We start from the raw sequence: 20239 nt of genomic DNA, 5'->3' as shown, positions 1-20239 counted from the left end.
ACGATGCAGTATTTAGCACGACGGGATCTCGTCACTTCGGGACTGTACCAGTTTGACGATAAACCTGAAAATTACCGTGCATGGTACTCCACATTCACCAACGCGATCGACGGAGTCCAGCTCAGTGCAACCCAAAGGTTGGACCTTATGGCGAAATGGCTGGGGAAAGAATCACACGACCAGGTGAGACGCATACGTTCAGTGTACATCAACAAACCCGAACTAGCCTTAAGCAAAGCGTGGGAGAGAATTCGGGAGGACTATGGGTCCCCCGAAGCTATTGAAGCGGCGCTATATCGACGTCTGGAAAACTTTCCTAAGGTGTCAGCCAAAGATCACATTAAGTTAAGAGAATTCGGAGATTTACTCATGGAGATCCAAGGCGCCAAAGAAGATGGCTACTCAGCTGGTCTAGTATACCTAGATACTCCATTCGGGATTAGACAAGTCGTGGACAAACTTCCTTTTGGGCTGCAGGACAGGTGGCTGTCCGTTGCTTTAGATTACAAGGAAGAGCACGATGATCAACCACCTCCCTTTGAGCTGCTCTCTAGGTTTGTGTGCAGGGAGGCGAAGAAGCGAAATGACCCTAGCCTCGCGGGTCCAGGAAGCAGTACGATTTACACCAAGCCAAGTAGATCCTCTTCGAATGTTTTCAACATTGATAAACCCGTCTCAGTGCTCAAGACTGAAGCCCTTACAACTAACAACGACCCTGGCAAGTATTGTCCATTGCATAACAAACCCCACCCCCTCAAAGGATGCAGAATGTTTAGGGAAAAACCCCTTGCAGAGAGGACGGCCCTTCTCAAGGAGAAAAGAATATGTTTTAGGTGCTGTTCCTCAACCTCTCACCTCGCCAGAGAGTGTACGATCGCCGTGAAGTGTCCGGAATGTGATAGCACGGATCACGTCGGGGCCATGCATCCCGACCTGTCACCGCAAACCGAGAGCGCTCCTTCACCCCCACAACAGGACGGCGGGGAGGGAGAGGCTCACCCCAGGACAACAGTTGTCAGCACGAACTGTACAGGAGTTTGCGGTCAAGCTCAGTCAAGCCGTTCTTGTTCCAAGATCTGCCTCACTAAGGTGTACCCTAAAGGAGCCAAAGACAAGGCCATCAAAGCCTATGTGATTCTGGACGATCAGAGCAATCGCTCACTAGCCAGTCCAGAGTTCTTTAAATTGTTCAACATTGAGAGTGAGCAGTTCCCATACTACCTCAAAACTTGCTCAGGCAACATGGAAACCCAAGGAAGGAAGGCAGAAGGCATCCAGATCGAGTCCCTGGATGGTAAAGTCGTCATCTGTCTCCCTCCGCTCTTAGAGTGCAATGAAATCACACCAAGTGCGGTGCTACACCAGCCACATCTCCACCACATCGCCAAACACATCCCAGAACTGGATCCAAAAGCGGAAATACTCCTGTTATTAGGAAGAGATGTTATCCAGGTACACAAGGTTAGGCAGCAGGTCAATGGACCATTCGATGCCCCCTTCGCGCAACGTCTGGATCTGGGCTGGGTGGTGATAGGAGAGGTGTGTCTCAGTGACGTACACAAACCAACGGTTGACACACTCTTTTGATGATTAGTTTTGTTTTTTTTTCATATATAATTATATAGACTTGATTGATTAATGTATTTTTTTGTTGTGATGTTTAATAGGATATTATTATCCTATTATCAATGTAATCTTAAGTCTATTGTATTCATAACCTATTCATTATTATGTTATGTTTTTTTTATATTTATATGAAACTCAATAAAAAGATTGAAAAAGAAAAAAAAGAAATGTGATATTAAGGAAGGAACAAATACTGTATCAATCTTGTATTGTTTTATCAACAGTTTTCACCATATGTTAATGTGAAGAGTGAACAGTAAATGGTTAATCTTACTGCGATCTGGTTTCATTGACTGGTTTATCTCGACGTTGAATTCGGCGTTATTAGTACACGCGAAGGAGAATGTTACAGTAATAATAATGTGAAGAAAAAGAAAATGCCAAGGGAAACCAGAAACAATCCAACACATTACAAGAACCTTCAGTAGCTTAGCTCAATCTGATTACTTACACAGGCACAATCAAATGGCAAACACCATTCACCGAAATCTTGTTTTAAAATACAAACTCATAAAAGACACCATACCTTACTATGGACACAAGCCTAATCCAGTTTTAGAAACAGAGTTCAACAAATTATGATACAACTGATCCATTATTGCAGATAGGACAATCCATAATAACTGTCTGGATACAATATTACAGGATAAGCAAGCAAGAACAGCTTATTCAATAGATATAGCCTTTCCAAACACACATAACATACAAAATTCAATAAGTGAAGAACGCCAGAAATATGTTGAATAAAAACAGGAAATTGAAATGCTATGGAACATGATCAGGGTATACATTGTCCCAATAGTAATATCTACAACTGATAACACCCCAAAGTCACTATACAATGATATTAAACAGTTAGGCCTATACAGCAATGTTTATGTAAATCTCCAGAAATCCACAGTGCTAAACACCACTAGAATAGTCTAAAGGTTCCTACCAATTGAGAAAAGGGTGTGCTTGGTGATGCTTGTACCTCAGGTTTTACCAGCTTGAGCTGACAAAAAAAAATTAAAAATAATAAATAAGCAATAAATTTTGAGAACATGAGATGATGAATCCTTGAAAGTGAGGTCATAGGTTGTGGGAAGAGCTCAGTGATGTGGTGAGTGAAGTTAAATGTCTGGCTCAAGAGTCTGATGGTTGAGGAGTAATAACTGTTCCTGAACTACTTTGTGGTGAGTCCTGAGGCTCTTCTTCCTGATGGCAGCAGTGAGAAGGGAACAATGATAAGTTGGCCTACAGAGAGGAAGTGGAAGAGCTCGAGACCTGATGGCAGGCAAATAACCTCTTCCTCAATATCAACTAGACAAAGGAGATGGTTATCAGGAGAACTCGCACCACTCACAACCCTCTTTACATCGGCAGCACAGCAGTGGAAACTGCAAACAGTTTCAAACTCCTGGGAGTGCACATCTCACACAACCACTCATGGTCCCAGAACACATCCTACACAATCAGGAAAGCTCAGCAATGCCTTTACTTTCTGAGAAGGCTGAAGAGAGCTGGACTATGTGCATCGATACTCACGTCATTCTACCGATATGCAGTCGAGAGCATCTTGACAAGCTGCATCACTGCCTGGTACGGGAGCTGCTCTGTGTTGGGCTGGAAGGCTCTACAACGGGTAGTCAGAACTGCCCAATGCATCACCAACACCAGCCTACCTGCCGTCAGGGACATATATACAGAAAGGTGCCAGGAAAAGGCCCAGTAACATCATGAAGGATCCCTGTTCATGGACTGTTTGTCCCACTCCCATCAGGGAAGAGGCTATGTAGTATTCACACCGGGACCACCAGACAAAAATAGTTACTTCCCCCAAGCTGTAAAGCTGATCAACACCATCACCCACTAACTCACCCCTTCACACCCCCAACCACTGCTACTTCATCATTTCCTGTCAGTTACATTATGTACAGACACTCCTGTGCCTAGCATCACTTTATGGACATACAATCAATGTTTGCATGTATATAAGCTATTTTATGTATTTACATTTATTGTGTCTTTCTATTGTTACGAACCCCGTAACTGGGTGTCTAACCACAAAGATAGAAGTATCTGTTGGAGTCTGGTGATACTATTTTCAACAGTATTTATTAGTAAAAATACACAAAAATAATATCAATGCAAATATACAGATAATATACGTCATCAATACTAAACCTAAAAGTGTGGGTATAATAATAATCAATAAGAAATAAGCTCTATCGTTGTCTAGGGGATAATGAATTGTTAGATGGAAATATAAAGTTCAGTTGAGTTCATGCAGGCTGTGGTAGTTGTTGGTCGCGGTGTTTCAATTGTTGGAGAGAGAGTGAGAGAGAGAACAGTAATGGCTATTGACTTGCCAACTTTCCTTTACGATTTTGATCCGTCGATGCGTTGTTGCTGTGGCCATTCACTTATGACCCCTCTGTCCTTTAGCTAGACAGTTCTTCCGTGGTGGACTCGTCACCCAGGCAAGGGTAGACACACACACAAGCCCCCACCGGTCTCGTAGCATCTCTCCTGGTGCGTCTGAGGGGTGTTCTCCAGACCTTACTTTTATCCCCTCTCACGGGGGTCTCAGGTGTCAATCAGGTTGAGATGATGTAACCCATCAAACCAGCCCACTCTGGTTGCCCCCTGAGGGGTTTCAATGAATAGAGCAGTACCAAGTACACAAACTTTCTCCAAAAGACAATAGCAGTAATCAATGGTTCCGACCCTTGTTTGTTAGGAGGAGACATTTCACCTTAGCTGTGCCTCTCTCTCATTAATTTTCATGAGCTGTTATCAATAACAACTGCCTTTGGCAGATTTCCTTTTGACCCTTTCATTTCCTTGGTAGCAGCCTTGAAATAGTAGCAATTTGCGATTTCTCCAAAAGGGGGGGGCATTGGCGATTCTGTACCCTTCTGCCCATCAGAGTTGCTCATCATTCGTAACACTATTTTTATTGTGTTGTTTATCTGATTGTGTTTTAGCTTGTGTGCTGCACCAGATCTGAAGTAACAATTATTTCATTCTCCATTACACTTATGGACTGGAAATTACATTAAACAATTTTAAACTGAACTTGAACTTCAACTTGAAAAATCATTTTGCTGCACTTGCAATATACTTGTTGAAAAAAATTCTCCTATGCTCTATATACCTTTTATATTAACATAGAACACTGGGAGGTAATTGAAAGCCCTGACAACAACTGCAGTGGTATTTTGTGTACTCTAGCTCCCTGAGAACTGCTTAGAATTCAATAATGAACTTTTAACTATGTGAATGACAATTTTCTTTAATTCAACCCATACAAGCTCATTTAACAATTCTTCTAACATACCATCCCCAGCTGAAATTGTTTCTTTAACCAGCATTCACACACTTTATTTGTCTAACTTGCACTGCAGTCACTTATAAATGTAACACTAAATTCTGCAAATTGTTTTTCCCTTTTCATACTAACTCAATGTGCAGTTGTTATATATGAAATGATCAGTCTCAGTGGCATGCAAACAAAGCTTCTCACTGCAGCTTGGTATACGTGATATGAATAAACTAATTATAAATATCCAATTCTTTTAATATCTCTCTAGTTATCCAGAAATTACTATCTATCTTTGATTTGTTCTGCTCAAATGGCAAAATAGTATAACCATGGCTGACAAGGGAAGTCAAAGCTAATGTTAAAGCAAAAGAGAGGGCATACAACAAAGCAAACGTGTTGGGAAGACAGAGGATTGGGAAGCTTTTTAAAACCCTACAGAGAGCAACTAAAAGAATCATCAAGAAGGAAAAAGTGAATTATGAAAGCAAGCTCGCAAGCAATATCAAAGTGGCTGATAAAAGCTTTTTCAAGTATGTAAAAAATAAAAGAGAGATGAGAATGGATATAGGACTGCTAGAAAATAAGGCTGGAGAAATACTAACGGGGGACAAGGAGATGGCAGATCAACTAAAAGAGTATTTTGCATCAGTCTTCATTGTGAAGGCACTAGCGGTGAGCCAGGTGTTGAAGGATGTGTGGGGGAGGAGAAATGAGTGCAGTTACTATTACAAGGGAGAAGGCACTCAAAATGCTGAAAGACCTAAGGGTACATATGTCACCTGGGCCAGATGAACCGTACTTAGGGTTCTGAAAGAAGCAGCAGTAGGGATTGTGGAGGCATAGTAATGATCTTTCAAAAATCATCGGACTCTGGCATAGTGCCAGAGGGCTAGAAAATTGCAAATGTCACTCCACTCTTTAAGGAAGGAAGAAGGCAGCAAGAAGCAATTTATAGACCAGTTAGCCTGAACTCAGTGATTGGGAAGATCTTGAAGTCAATTGTTAAGGATGAGATTATGGAGTACTTTGTGACACAGGACAAGATAGGACAAGGTCAGCATGGTTTCCTTAAGGGAAAATCTTGCCTGACAAACCTGTTGGAATTCTTTGAGGAGATTTGAAGTAGGATAAATAAAGAGGATGCAGTGAAAAGTGTATATTTGGACTTTCAGAAGGCCTTTGATAAGGTGCCACACATGAGGCTGCTTATCAAATTAAGAGCCAATGATATTACAGGAAAGTTACTAAAATGGTTAGAGCATTGGCTGATTGGTAGGAGGCAGTGAGTGGGAATAAAAGGATCCTTTTCTGGTTGGCTGCCAGTGACTAGTGGTGTTCCACAGAGGTCAGTGTTGGGACCGCTTCTTTTTATCAATGATTTAGATGATGGAATAGATGGCATTGTTGCCAAGTTTGCAGATGATATGAAGATTGGTGGAGGGGCAGGTAGTGTTGAGGAAACAGGTAGGCTGCAGAAGGACTTAGACAAATTAGGAGAATGGGCAAGAAACTGGAAAATGAAATACAATGTTGGAAAATGCATGATCATACACTTTGGAAGTAGAAATAAATGTGCAGACTATATTCTAAACAGGGAGATAATCCAAAAATCTGAGATGTAAAGGTTCTTGGGAGTCCTTGTGCAGAACACCCTAAGGGTTAACTTGCAGGTAGAACTGGTGGTGAGGAAGGTAAATGCAAAGTTAGCATTCATTTCAAGACGTCTAGAATTCAAGAGCAGGGATGTAATGCTCAGGTTTTATAAGGCACTGGTGAGGCCTCACTCTGAGCATTGTGAACAGTTTTGGGTTCCTCATCTAAGAAAAAATGTGCTGGCATTGGAGACGGTCCAGAGGAGGTTCATAAGGATGATTCTGGGAATGAAAAGATTCTGGGAACGTTTGACGGCTCTGGGTCTGTACTCGCTGGAATTCAGAAGGATGAGAGGGGAATCTCATTGAAGTCTTTCGAATGCTGAAAGACCTAGACAGAGTAGATGTGGAAAAGATGCTTCCCATGGTAGGGCAGTCTAGGACAAGAGGGCACAGCCTCAGGATACTGAGTTGCCCATTTAAAACAGAGATGTGGAGAAATTTCTTCAGCCAGAGGGTGGTGAATTTGTGGAATTTATTACCACAGGCAGCTGTGGAGGCCAGATCGTTGGGGATATTTCAGGCAGAGCTCGAAAGGTTCTTGGTTGGACAAGGCATCAAATGTTTTGGAGAGAAGGCTGAGGAGTGGGGCAGAGGAGGGGGAGAAAAGTATTGGCCATGATTGAATGGTGGAGCAGACTTGATAGGCCAAATGATCTACTTATACTCCTATGTCTTATGGTCTTATGGTATTTGTTCTCTTCCGAACTTCTTCAAACCTGCCCACAGATCTTCATTTTCTCCTTATGCTACTGGTACCAATATGGACCAAAAACACTAAGACTGTTTTGAAAACTCAGTTGATATCACTTACCATCACACACCGTACTGGGATCATTTCTGTGACCACAGAATTACTTTTCTGTCCCTGGAGCTCCACATGGCACAGCCTGTGTGTGAATGCTTTACCATGCCTCTATCTATTATATTAGGTTCCTAAGGTAGTCATAGCCGAAGGGTGGTAGTGGGGACGAGCTCCCACTGCTAAACAAATGTTCTTCATGGCGTGTGTCTCAAACAGCCTCTGACAAAGTCCAACTCCTGGCCTTCACGTGTGGCATAGTTCTTATGCCCGGTGGAGCTGTTCTCACTGACAGGAGAAGGGGCAAAGGCGGACCACTAGCGCCTTAAAACCAGTTGTTCTGGGCAGATGGGGCTCATTAACCACGGATGGCAGCTCATCTAGGAGAGGGAAAACTCCAATTTCAAACCTCTGCTGCCTTGCGGCTATACCCGCTCACGGGAAAGGCTTTGGGAGTAAACCCCGAGGAAAAATCTGGAGTCGAAGTCCTGAAGGCGGCTGACCGCTGTACCCAGCACTGGCTCGGCAACTCCTGCGATGCTGCTGGCACCAAACTGTACCGACTCGTTGTTCCTTTGGACCTGTCATCAGCATGGAGAAGGGGTCCCACTGCATGGGCAACAGACGGATCTCTATATCAACTCTGCCCTGTCTTGCACCCTGGAGAGGCCACTTCAGCTTCGCTTTATAGTGTCGGACAAACACAGGAAGCAGCAGTTACTGGTTACAAGTCATAATGCTTGATTGGCGTAGAGCATGGTGCCAGGGGTTGCTTTCGACGGTGGGAGAGACCATCGTGTTTCACTGGACGGCTACTGCCCGCCTCAAGCTGAGTAGCCCCCAGCCAATAAGGTGCTGTCCCACCACAGTCAGCCTTCCTCATTGGATGGATTATTCCATGAAGAGCTGACTCTAGCTACTGCACCAGACAAGAAAGAAAACAAATTGAATAAGACAACTCCCCTCAAGTTGGGATGTTGGAATGTCTGCACAATGATGACTGGACTTGTCCAAAACCTCAAGGATATCAAAGATGCCTGAGGAAGAACGGTCATTACCAATGAGCTACTAAGGCTCACGGTATATATCGCTACCCTACAGGAAACAAGTTTGGCGGATTCAGGTACACTGAAGGAAAGGGACCACACATTTTTCTGGCAGGGAAAGAACCAAGACGAGCCCCGCGAGCATGGAGTGGGTTTTGCCATTAGGCACTCCTCATTGCAAATGATGGAGCCACCAGAAAATGGATCAGAACAACTCATGACTCTCCACCTACACACCGGTCATGACTCAGTATATCTCGTCAGTGTGTATGCCCCTACCTTGAACTCCACCTCGGAGGCAAAAGATATGTTCTATGACAAATTAGAAGCTGTTGTCAGGAATATTCCCAGTGATGAGCATCTCGTTCTCCTTGGTGACTTCAACACCAGAGTGGGAGCCGATAACGATTCCTGGCTGCCTTGTCTTGGCCACTTTGGAAATGGCAAAATAAATGACAATGGGCAATGTCTCCTGGAGTTCTGCTCCTATCACGGCCTGTGTGTAACTAACTCCTATTTTCAGACGAAGTCGCAGTACAAGGTCTCACGGCGACATCCACGGTCTAAGCACCGGCACCAACTAGACATGATCATCACCAGGTGCTCTTTCATCAACTCTGTACTAATCACCCGCTCATACCACAGTGCAGACTGCGATACGGATCATGCTTTAGTATGCTGCAAGATCAAACTACATCTGAAGAAAATCCACCACTCCAAACAAGCTGGAAAACCTCACATCAACACAACAGAGATCTAACAGTCAGAAAAGGTTGACCAGTTTGCCAAGTCAGTACAGCACTGTGGCAGAGCCTGCCATTCCAGGATCAATCTCGACGCTGCTTGACAAACCAGAGCACCGTACCCATGGTCAACCACGACCGACGGAGGCCACACACATTTATTATATTAACTTCCTCGGAAATAATACAGCTTAAGAGTGAAAACACTCGCCAATAATCCATCAGCTCCTTATATTACGCACCTCCTTGGTGCTTGACATGAGATGTCACTCTTTGATTTTTAAAAACATTAGAACACTAAAAAAGGAACCAGGAGCAGCCATTTGGACTGTTGCACCTGCCCTGCAATTCAGCATCTGGTTCCAAATGGTTGTCAGAGTCAGGGTGATAGTGGGGGTATACTCCCGCTACCTATAAAGTTCTCCCAATCGTGTGTGTCTCAAATTAGCCTCTGATAATCAAGCCCAACTCCTGGCCTTCATGTGGTGGAACTGTTTACACTGACAGGAGAAGGGGCAAAGGTGGGTCACTGGCACCCTAAAACCAGTTGCTTCGGGCAGTTGGGGCTCATTAGCCTGGAAAAGCAGCACACTTAGGAGAAGAAAAGCTCTGCTGCCTTACGGCTCTATCCACTCATGGGAAAGGCTTCAGAAGTAAACCCCGAGGAATAAATCTGGAGTCAAAGCCCCTAAGGCAGTCTGATGTTGATTCAATGTCATTCTGGCAGCTCCTGCAGTTCAGCCGCCATCAAAACATTATGCTTGGCATCCCTTTTGACATCAGTGACTGGACCAAGAGAGCGATCATGACACTTGGGTGACTCATTGTCTTCAGACATCTCCTGCCCAAGATTTTGTGATGCCAATCTCCACTACCAACTCAAGAGATGGGGCAATGTGTGAGTGGCCATGGTGGCAGGCTCAAGATGGTGCTGTGAGCCACTAGTCACGGACCTGCACTCAGGTGGCCAAGGCAGGATGGTTGCTCTCTTTTCATACAACAAGGGCAGTGTTTGGCAGCCAACTTGGTGATGGAGCAGCCCTCTTCAGGGACTGCACTGTTCCCCCCTCAGAGGAAAGGGTCTGGAAAAGGTGACCTAAAGAAAGCTTGCCTCACCCTATCCTGTCAGCATACTGCAGCTGACTGGACACCCATTTTGTGGTCGAACTACCTCAAAAAACCACAAAAGAAAGAACCACCAGAAAGCTGAGCAAACTCTGTGCTGGAGCCTGGAACCTCAGGATGCTCATGGATAAGTAACAGACCAGAGGTGAACTGCACTTGTAGGACATGTGCTTCAGAAGTACAATGTTGACATTGCTGTGCTCAGTGAGACACACCTGGCCGAGTCCGGTGAAATCACAGAAGTAGGGGCTGGCTACGTGTTCTTCTGAAGTGGCAAGGGGAAGGACAAGGCTAGAGAAGCCAGAGTTGGCTTTGCCATCCGGACCACAATTGTCAGGAACCTGGAGTCCCTCCCCAGAGGCATCAATGATCTTCTCATGGCAATGAGGCTGCCCTTGGAAGCCAAGACTCATCTGACTCTGATCAGTGCCTACACACCCACCATGACCTACACCTCTTAACCGTTCTACCAGAAACTCAGCCAGCTACTACGCTCTATCCCCAAAGATGACAAGGTCCTGCTACTTGGTGACTTTAATGCCCAAGTAGGCAATGAACAACAGTCTTGGCCGGAAGTCATTGACAAGCATGGACTTGGAAAGGAGAATTCAAATGGGGAGCTGCTACTCACCTTCTGTGCAGAAAATGGGCTGACAATCACCGACACCCTCTTTCAGCTTCCAGACATCCACCAGGCAACCCAGATGCACCTGAGCTCCAAGAACTGGCAGCAGCTTAATTACGAGATCACAAGGCGCCGGGACATCAGGAATGTGATCATCACCGGAGCGATGAGGGGTGGACTGACCACTTCATGCTGAGACGCAAGCTGTCATTTCAGATCGCCAGGCGCACAGGCACCAGCAGGCTGGCACTAAGCTGGACATTCAATGGCTCGCTGACCCCAGCATCACAGAAGAGCTGATCAGCAAACTGGAGGAACATCTTGAGCAACTGCCTGAGGAGGCTGACCCAGTAACGGGATGGACTGTCCTCAGAGACACCCCACACAGCGCTGCAAGTGCCGTTCGCGGGCAGCCCAAGAGGAAGCATAAGGATTGGCTCGATGAGAACGTCTCTGATATCGTCACCCTTCACGAGCAGAAGCCAGAGGCCTTTGCAAGTTGGCTCAGTGACAAGCAGTCAACCCCCAAGCATGTCCGTTTGAAGCACCGCTGTGGTTATGTCCAGGCTGAGCTGTGGAAGTTGAAAGGTCATTGGCAGGAGGCCAAAGCAGCAGAGCTTCAGCACCATGCTATCCAGAGCAACACAAAGAAGTATTTTGATAGTCTAAATGCAGTGTACCGACCTTCCTCCAACACCTTGGCACCAGTTCACTCCTCGGATGGAACGCTCTCACTGACAAAGGCGCCATTGCCCAACACTGGGCAGACCACTTCAACCAGCTGCTGAACAGGCCGTCCCAGATAGATGACCAGGCCAGCACCCAGTCTTGGAGGTCCTTGATGGTCCCCCCACATTGGTAGAATCTAGGAAGGCAGTCAACCAGCTGCAGCCAGGTAAGGCTCCTGGCCTGGATGGGATCCCACCAGAAGTCTTCAAGAGGGGTGGCTTAACCCTTCTTCAGAGGCCAACAGAGCTCATGCAGCAGTTCTTTAGAGATGCAAGCATCATCCCCCGAGAAAAAGGGGGACAGGGCACAGAGGAATATCTCTCCTGAGCATAGCCGTGAAGATCAGAGCCCATATCATACTGAACAGGATTACCTCACACCTCCTTGATGACGTTGTCTCAGAGAGCCAATGTGGTTTCACATCTAACAGAGGGACAGTGGACATGATCTTTGCTGTTGGACAGATCCAGGAGAAGTGCCAGGAACAGAATCAGAATCTCTACATATTCTTTGTGGATCTGACTAAGGCATTTGATACTGTCAGTTGCACAGACCTTTGGTGCATCCTTACTAAGTTAGGCTGGCCCCCAAGGTGGTCAGCATTGTCAGGTCATTCCACGACGGCATGATGGCCAGGGTCATCGAAAACGGCTGTACCTCTGACCCCTTCCTAGTAACTAACAGTGTCAAGCAGGGCCGTGTCCTCGCGTGTACTATGTTCAGCCTGCTGTTTCCCATGATGCTGTTCTCTGCTCTCTCGCAGACTGATACAGGAATAACTATTTGCTACAGGACAGATGGACAGTTCTTTGATCTGTGATGCCTCAAGGCCAAGACCAAAGTGCTGGGAGCAATAGCATGAGACTTCCTCTTTGCAGATGATTGTGCTCTTGTAGCGCACAGTGAAAGAGACTTGTTGGAGCTTGCTGACTGCCTCACTGTGGCAGCAAGAAAGTTCGGCCTAACCATCAGCCTGCAGAAGACAGAAGTTCTACTTCAACCCGCACCCCATACCAGACATGCAGAGCTATGAATTGAAATTGAAGGCACACAGCTCAACAATGTTGATGCCTTCAACAACCTGGGAAGCTGCCTCAGCTCCTCCTGCAGTCTAGATTGAGAGGCCTCAAACAGACTTGTAAAAGCTGGGGCATCCTTTGGCAGACTACGGACATGTGTGTGTGGAAAATGTGGCATCCAGCTGAAGACCAAGATGGCAGTCTACAGAGCAGTCATCCTGAAACATGGACCCCATACCAAGATACCTGACCAGTTCCACCTGATCATGGGCATCTCGTGGCAAGACAGAGTCCCCAACACAGAAGTGCTATGAAGGGCCGAGAGCTCTGGCACAGAGACACTGATCATGAAGGCACAACTTCAGTGGGTTGGACATGAGATCTGGGTGGAAGACAACCGCCTTCCAAAGATGGTTTTCTTTTCCGAGCTGGCACATGGCACCAGAAAGCAGGGCGATCCTACAAAACACTATAAAAGCTGTGTAAAAGTGTCCTTGAAGGCATGCAATATCCCTGTGACTGGTTGGGAGTGCCTGGCAGTCTACAAAGGCACTAGCATATTCGAAGAGCAGCGGCTGAAGGACTTCGATTAGAAGCAAGGAGAGACAACCTGGCCATACTGTGCCCTTCCTGCAGGTGCATTTGCACTTTACAGTTCGGGCTTCGCTCTCATCAGCGGCATCACTGACGTCATCGTCGCTCCCCAAAGGGCTTCCAAGAAGAAGACAATTCAGTAACATCACAGCAGGTATTTTATTTTATTCAAGACATACAAACAAGCTGGATGAACTCAGCAGGTCGGGCAACATCCATTGAAAGGAGCAGTCAACATTTCGGGCCGAGACCCTTCATCAGAACTGAAGAAGGAGGGGGCAAGGGCCCCATAAAGAAGGTGGGGGGAGGGTGAAAAATCAATCAGAGGAAAGATCAAGGGGTGGGAGAGGGGAAGCAAGGAGGGGATAGGCAGGAGAGGTGAAGAAGGAACTTAAGGGGAAAGCACTATGGGGAGCAGAAGAAGGCAGATCATGAGAGAGGTGATAGGCAGCTAGAAGAGGAGACAGAGTGAAGGTGGGATGGTGGAAGGGAGAGGGAGGGAATTACCAGAAGTTGGAGAATTCAATGTCCATACCAAGGGGCTGGAGACTACCCAGACGGTATATGAGGTGTTGCTCCTCTCTTACCACAATTCAGGGCCCCAAACAGTCCTTCCAGGTGAGGCAACACTTCACTTGTGAGTCTGTTGGGGTAATCTATTGCATCCGGTGCTCTCGGTGTGGCCTCCTCTGCATCGGCGAGACCCAACGCAGATTGGGGGACCGCTTCGTTGAGCACCTCCACTCCGTCCGCCACAACAGACAGGATCTCCCGGTTGCCACCCACTTCAACTCTGCTTCGCATTCCCATTCGGATATGTCCATACATGGCCTCCTCTACTGCCATAATGAGGCCAAACTCAGGTTGGAGAAGCAACATCTCATTTGCATGTCTTGATTTGACCACAGCATCTGCAGTGTACTTGTGCTTATTTTATCTTATTGTCATTTTCCTGCACTACCCAATACACCATATTCTTCAGTAAGACGCTGCACAGACACACCACGATCAAGCTTCTGCAATAACTCCACTTTCTGCGTTATTGATAATGATAGATGCTTCCTTCTCTTTTTCTCATTGTTACCCCTAGGGGTACCTGCAGCTCTTTTTGACATTTTCTCAGTGAAAGTAAACACAAAGTCAACAGTGAACACAAAATATCAGCGAACAGCAAATGAACATGTAACCAGTACGAGCACTGAGCCACAACTGACGTCTGGCAGCCTCTGCTAGCGCTGCCACGTCACACCTGAGTGATGTCAGCTGTTGACGAAAGAACTTTGGTTTTCAGAGCTTATTGGATTTCAGAATTTTGGATAAGGGATTGTGGACCTGTATCCCTCTTTTCAATGAGGAGCATAGATAGAGTGAATGCACACAACCAGGGCTGGGGAATCAAGAACTAGAGGGTATAAGTTTAATGCGAGAGGGGAAAGATTTAATCGGTACCTGAGGGGTGACTTTTTCACCCAAAAGGTGATCAGTATATAGAATGAGCTACATTACACAAACATAAACCAATCATCAATTTATTTTTGTTTGCTGCAAATTTCATTCAAGATGACCAGTGAGGCAAAATCTACATTTCCCCCAAATTTGCTTTGAAGTATTAGGACTTTGTTTAAAAATTGTTTAAAACATTGTTTCTTTTTAATCTAACAGCTGGTGAATACTAAATCCCTTAAGCACAATAATTAGAAAACGTTGTGATTTATGGTACATCGCCCTAAATATTTAATCAGCAACATTGTTAGAAATCAGAAATGATAAAAGTGGAAACTGGTCATTAAGCACCAACTAATTGTTCCTCATTACACTTCAAAATGTTGCAGCCAGTGACAGAAGAAAGAATTAGTCACTTTTAGGAGGGGCATAGTTTTCAATTGCCATTTACCAAAATAAGTATGCTGAATCTATTGTGATTTAGCATTATTATAGAAGGAAAGTAAACAATGATGGAAGAACCACATCTCAAATTCTTACCTTGCATTTCCAATGTAGGAAACTCTGTGCTGAAGTGATAAAAAATAAAAATTTACCCCTATGGGAATTCATTCCATCTCAGAATCTGGCCATACTGATTTCTATTTCCCAAGACCACACTTACTTGCAGTCTTTGTTGAGATTTATTTTTAATGATAGCGTGAGTTTGTTTATTTTTAAGCAGTTTTCTTTCCTCTTACTTTGAATTTCTAAGTTTGCAAGGGCACAATCCTTGAAGCACAAAAACTTCTCAAATCTTTTTCCAAGTAACCAGACACCAGAGAGTGTTCATGCTGTTTTAGGATATAACAATTGGTATAATTTCTTCAGAATTAGAATCAGAATCAATTTTATTTTCATTGACATATGTCATGAAATTTATTGTTTTGTGGCAGCAGTACAGTGCAATATATAACATATACCATAAATTATAAGATATATATAGATTTGCTGAGTATGCCCACAAGAAAATGAGCATCAGGGTTGTGTATGTGTACTTTGGTAATAAATTTACTTTGAACTTTGAATGTGCCGGGAGCAGCCCACAAGTGTCTTCATGATACCATTGCCAACAGAGTACAGCCTTCTCCCCTTAACCTTTGATGCCATGTCCAATCAAGGGCCTATTAATCTCTGCCTTAAATACATCCAACAACCCAATACACCCAATGCACAGCTGAGTGTGGTAACAAATTCCACAAATTCACCATTCTTTGGCTAAAGAAATGTCTCCGTATCTCTGTTTTGAAAGGACACCACTCTAACATGAGGCTGTGCCCTCTTGTCCTAGACTTTCCCACCACCTCCCACTGTCTAGGCCTTTCAACAATCGAAAGGTTTCAATGAGATCACCCCTCTTCCTTCTGAATTCCAATGAGTACAGACTCAGAGCCATCAAGCATTCCTCGTATGATAACCCTTTCGTTTCTGCAATCATCCTTGTGAACCTCCTCTGGACCCTCTCCAATCTTTTCTAAGATGAGGGGCCCAAAGCTATTCACAATACTCAAGGTGAGGCCTCATAAGTGCGTTATAAAGCTTCAGCATCACATCCTTGCTCTTAAATTCTAGACCTCTTAAAATGAATGATAACATGGTTTTGCCCTCCTCACCACCATCTCACCCTGCAAGTTAAACTTCAGGGTATTCTGCACAAGGGCTCTGCATTTCAGTTTCTTGTATTTTCTCACCATTTAGAAAATAGTCCACACATTTATTTCTACTAGCAAAGTGCACGATCATGCATTTTCCAACATTGTATTTCATTTGCCAGTTTCTTGCCCATTCTCCTAATCTGTCTAAGTCCTTTTGCATCCTACCTGTTTTCTCAACACTACCTGCCCCTCCACCAATCTTCATATCATCTGCAAACTTGGCAACAATCCCATCTATTCCATCACCTAAATCACTGATATACAACATAAAAAGAAGTGGTCCCAACACTGACCTCCGTGGAACACAACTAGTCACTGGCAGCCAACCGGAAAGCAATCCTTTTATTCCCACTCACTGCCTCCTACCAGTCAGCCAATGCTCTAACCATGTTTGTAACTTTTGTGTAATACCATGGGCTCAACTTGATAAGCAGCCTCATGTGTGGCACCTTGTCAGAGGCCTTCTGAAAGTCCAAATATACACCACCCACTGCATCCCCTATCTCATTCAATGATGAGGCAAGTTAATGTAGTTATCCCCTTTTATTCAAGAGCCTGATGGTTGAGGGTAGTAAATATTCTTGAACCTGGAAGTGCAGGTCCTGAGGCTCTTGTACCTTCTAACTGAGAAGAACAGTAAGAAGAAAGCATGACCTGCAGTCGTGGGGATCTCCGATAATGGATGCTGCTTTCTTATGAGAGCATTTCATGTAGATGTGCTCAATGGTTGAGAAGGCTTTAGAAGTTTGTCCAAGTTTTAGATGCCATGCTGAATCTCCACAGACCTCTAAGGAGGTAAAGGAGCTGCCGTGCTTTCTTTGTGATTGCACTTACATGCTGGACCCCAGACAGGTCTTTTGAAATAATAACATTGAGGAATTTTAAATTACTAACCATCTCCACCTCTGATCCTCCAATGAGGACCACCTCATGGACCTCTGGTTTCCCTCTCCTGAAGTCTATAATCAGTTCCTTGGTCTTGCTGACATTGAGTGAGAGGTTATTGTTATGACACCAGTCAGCTAGATTTTCAATCTCCTTTCTGCAAGCTAATTCATCACCACTTTTGATTCAGCCCACCACAGAGGTGTCATCAGCAAACTTCAGTATGGCATGAGAACTTAGCCACATAGTGTAAAGCGAGTAGAGCTCAGGGCTAAGCACACAGCCCTGTGGTGGAACTGTGCTGACGGAAATCGGGGAGGAAATGTTGCCAATCTGAACTGACTGGGGTCTGCAAGTGAGGAAATCCAGGATCTAATTGCACAAGGATGTATTGAGGCAAAAGTGTCGGAGCTTATTGGATAACTTTGAGAGGATTATGGTTGAATGCTGAGCTGTAGTCGATAAAGAGCATCCTGATGGATGTATCTTTACTGTCCAGATGTTCCAGGGTTGAGTGAAGAGCCAGTGAGATGGCATCTACTGTGGACATGTTGCTCCGGTAGGCAAATTGGAGCAGATCCAAGTAGCTTCTCAGGCAGGAGATGATATGTTTCATCACCAACCTGTCTAAACAGTTCATCACTCTGGATGTAAGTGCTACTGGGTGATAGTCATTGAGGTATGTCACCACACTCTTCTTGGGCACCGGTATAATTGAAGCCTGTTTGAAGCAGCTGGGTAGCACACACTACCATATAACCATATACCAATCACAGCACGGAAACAGGCCATCTTGGCCCTCCTAGTCCGTGCCGAACCCTTAATCTCGCCTAGTCCCACCTACCCTCACTCAGCCCATAACCCTCCACTCCTTAACCCTCCACTCCTTTCCTGTCCATATACCTATCCAATTTTACCTTAAATGACACAACTGAACTGGCCTCTACTACTTCTACAGGAAGCTCATTCCGCACAGCTATCACTCTTTGAGTAAAGAAATACCCCCTCGTGTTTCCCTTAAACTTCTGCCCCCTAACTCTCAAATCATGTCCTCTAGTTTGAATCTCCCCTACTCTCAATGGAAACAGCCTGTTCACGTCAACTCTATCTATCCCTCTTAAAATTTTAAATACCTCGATCAAATCCCCCCTCAACCTTCTACGCTCCAATGAATAGAGACCTAACTTGTTCAACCTTTCTTTGTAACTTAATTGCTGAAACCCAGGTAACATCCTAGTAAATCGTCTCTGCACTCTCTCTAATTTATTGATATCTTTCCTATAATTCGGTGACCAGAACTGCACACAATATTCTGAATTTGGCCTTACCAATGCCTTGTACAACTTTAGCATTACATCCCAACTTCTGTACTCAATGCTTTGATTTATAAAGGCCAGCGTTCCAAAAGCCCTCTTCACCACCCTATCTACATGAGACTCCACTTTCAGGGAACTATGCACAGTTATTCCTAGATCTCTCTGTTCCTCTGCATTCCTCAATGCCCGAAGTGAGAGGTTAAAGATTTCAGTGAACACACCAGCCAGATGGTGAGCACAGGTCTTTAGTATGTGGCCAGGTACCCTATGCAGTCCAAATGCTTTCTGTGGATTCACCCACCTGAAGGCAGCCCTCACGTCAGCTTCAGATACTGAGATCATTGGGGAATGTAGGGGTTTGCACTGGTTCCTCCATGTTCTGATGGTCAAAGTGAGCTTAGAAACCATTGAGCTCATCTGGAAGCGAAGCCCTGCTATCTCCTGTGTTGCTTGATTTAAGTTTTAGGAGGCGACTCACGTAGCAGCAGAACTCTCAATGGATATGATTAAATATTCTCGTTTCAGCCTAATACAGCTAAAAAGCACAACGGCTTCCAGGGTCAGTAGAGTCAACAAAGATGTCTTAATGCATTTAAATAAACTATCACTGCTTAAAACTGACAGAAACAACACCGATTTGGGACGGATTTGTCCTCTTAGGATTCCACTCAGGAAATGTTTGCAGGTCAGGGATACAATGATCTCAGAGCTAGGGTGCTGATTCAGAGGGACATTAGGACCACATGTGTCCTTTGTTTCATGGAATCCTGGTTAATCTCTTCCGTACCAGATGCAGCAATTCACATCGACAGGTTTACTGTACAATGTCAAGATAGATCTATAGAGTCTCTCAAAAGCAGAGGTGGAGGAGTATGCCCCATGATCAACTCTTCTTGGTGCACAAATATGTCAGTGCTGTCCCAATTCTGCCTACCAGACCTGGAATATCTTACAGTTTAAGTGCCGTCCTTTTTACCTATCATGGGATCATTTTAGTAGTGATATACATTCCACCTCAGGTCAATGTCAGTCAGGCTATAGATGATTTGAGCAATAGGATCAACATGCACGAAAGAGCGCATCCTAATGCCTTCACCATTGTTTTGGGGGATTTTAACATGGCCAGTCTGAAAAACTCACTAAACAATTACCATCAACGGATCACTTGCAATACCAGAGGAAACAGCACACAGGACCATTGCTACACCAACAGCAAGAATGCCTACTGTATTATTCCATGCCCTCACTTTGGGAAGTCTGATCACCTGGCTGTACTCCTACTCCCTGAGTACAGGCAGAGACTGAAGACTGCAGCACCAGCAGTGAGGAGCAAGAAGGTTTGGACAAGGGAAGCACAGGAGCGCCTACAGGGCTGCTTTGAATCGGTGGATGGGACTGTGTTCAGGGATTCATCTTCGAATCTGGATGAGTATGCTGCAGTTGTTACCGACTTCACTAAAACCTGTGTGGATGAGTGTGTGCCTACAAAGTCTTACTGTACATTCCCAAACCAAAAGCCGTGGATGAACCAGGAGGTATGTCGTCTGCTGAAGGCTAGATCTATGGCATTCAAGTCTGGCAACCCAGACCTGTACCAGAAAACCAGGTATGACTTGCAGAGGACTACTTCAAG

The sequence above is a fragment of the Hypanus sabinus genome, chromosome X1 (assembly GCF_030144855.1).
Source record: "Hypanus sabinus isolate sHypSab1 chromosome X1, sHypSab1.hap1, whole genome shotgun sequence".
Classification (NCBI taxonomy): domain Eukaryota; kingdom Metazoa; phylum Chordata; class Chondrichthyes; order Myliobatiformes; family Dasyatidae; genus Hypanus; species Hypanus sabinus.
This window is presented reverse-complemented; position numbering follows the sequence as displayed.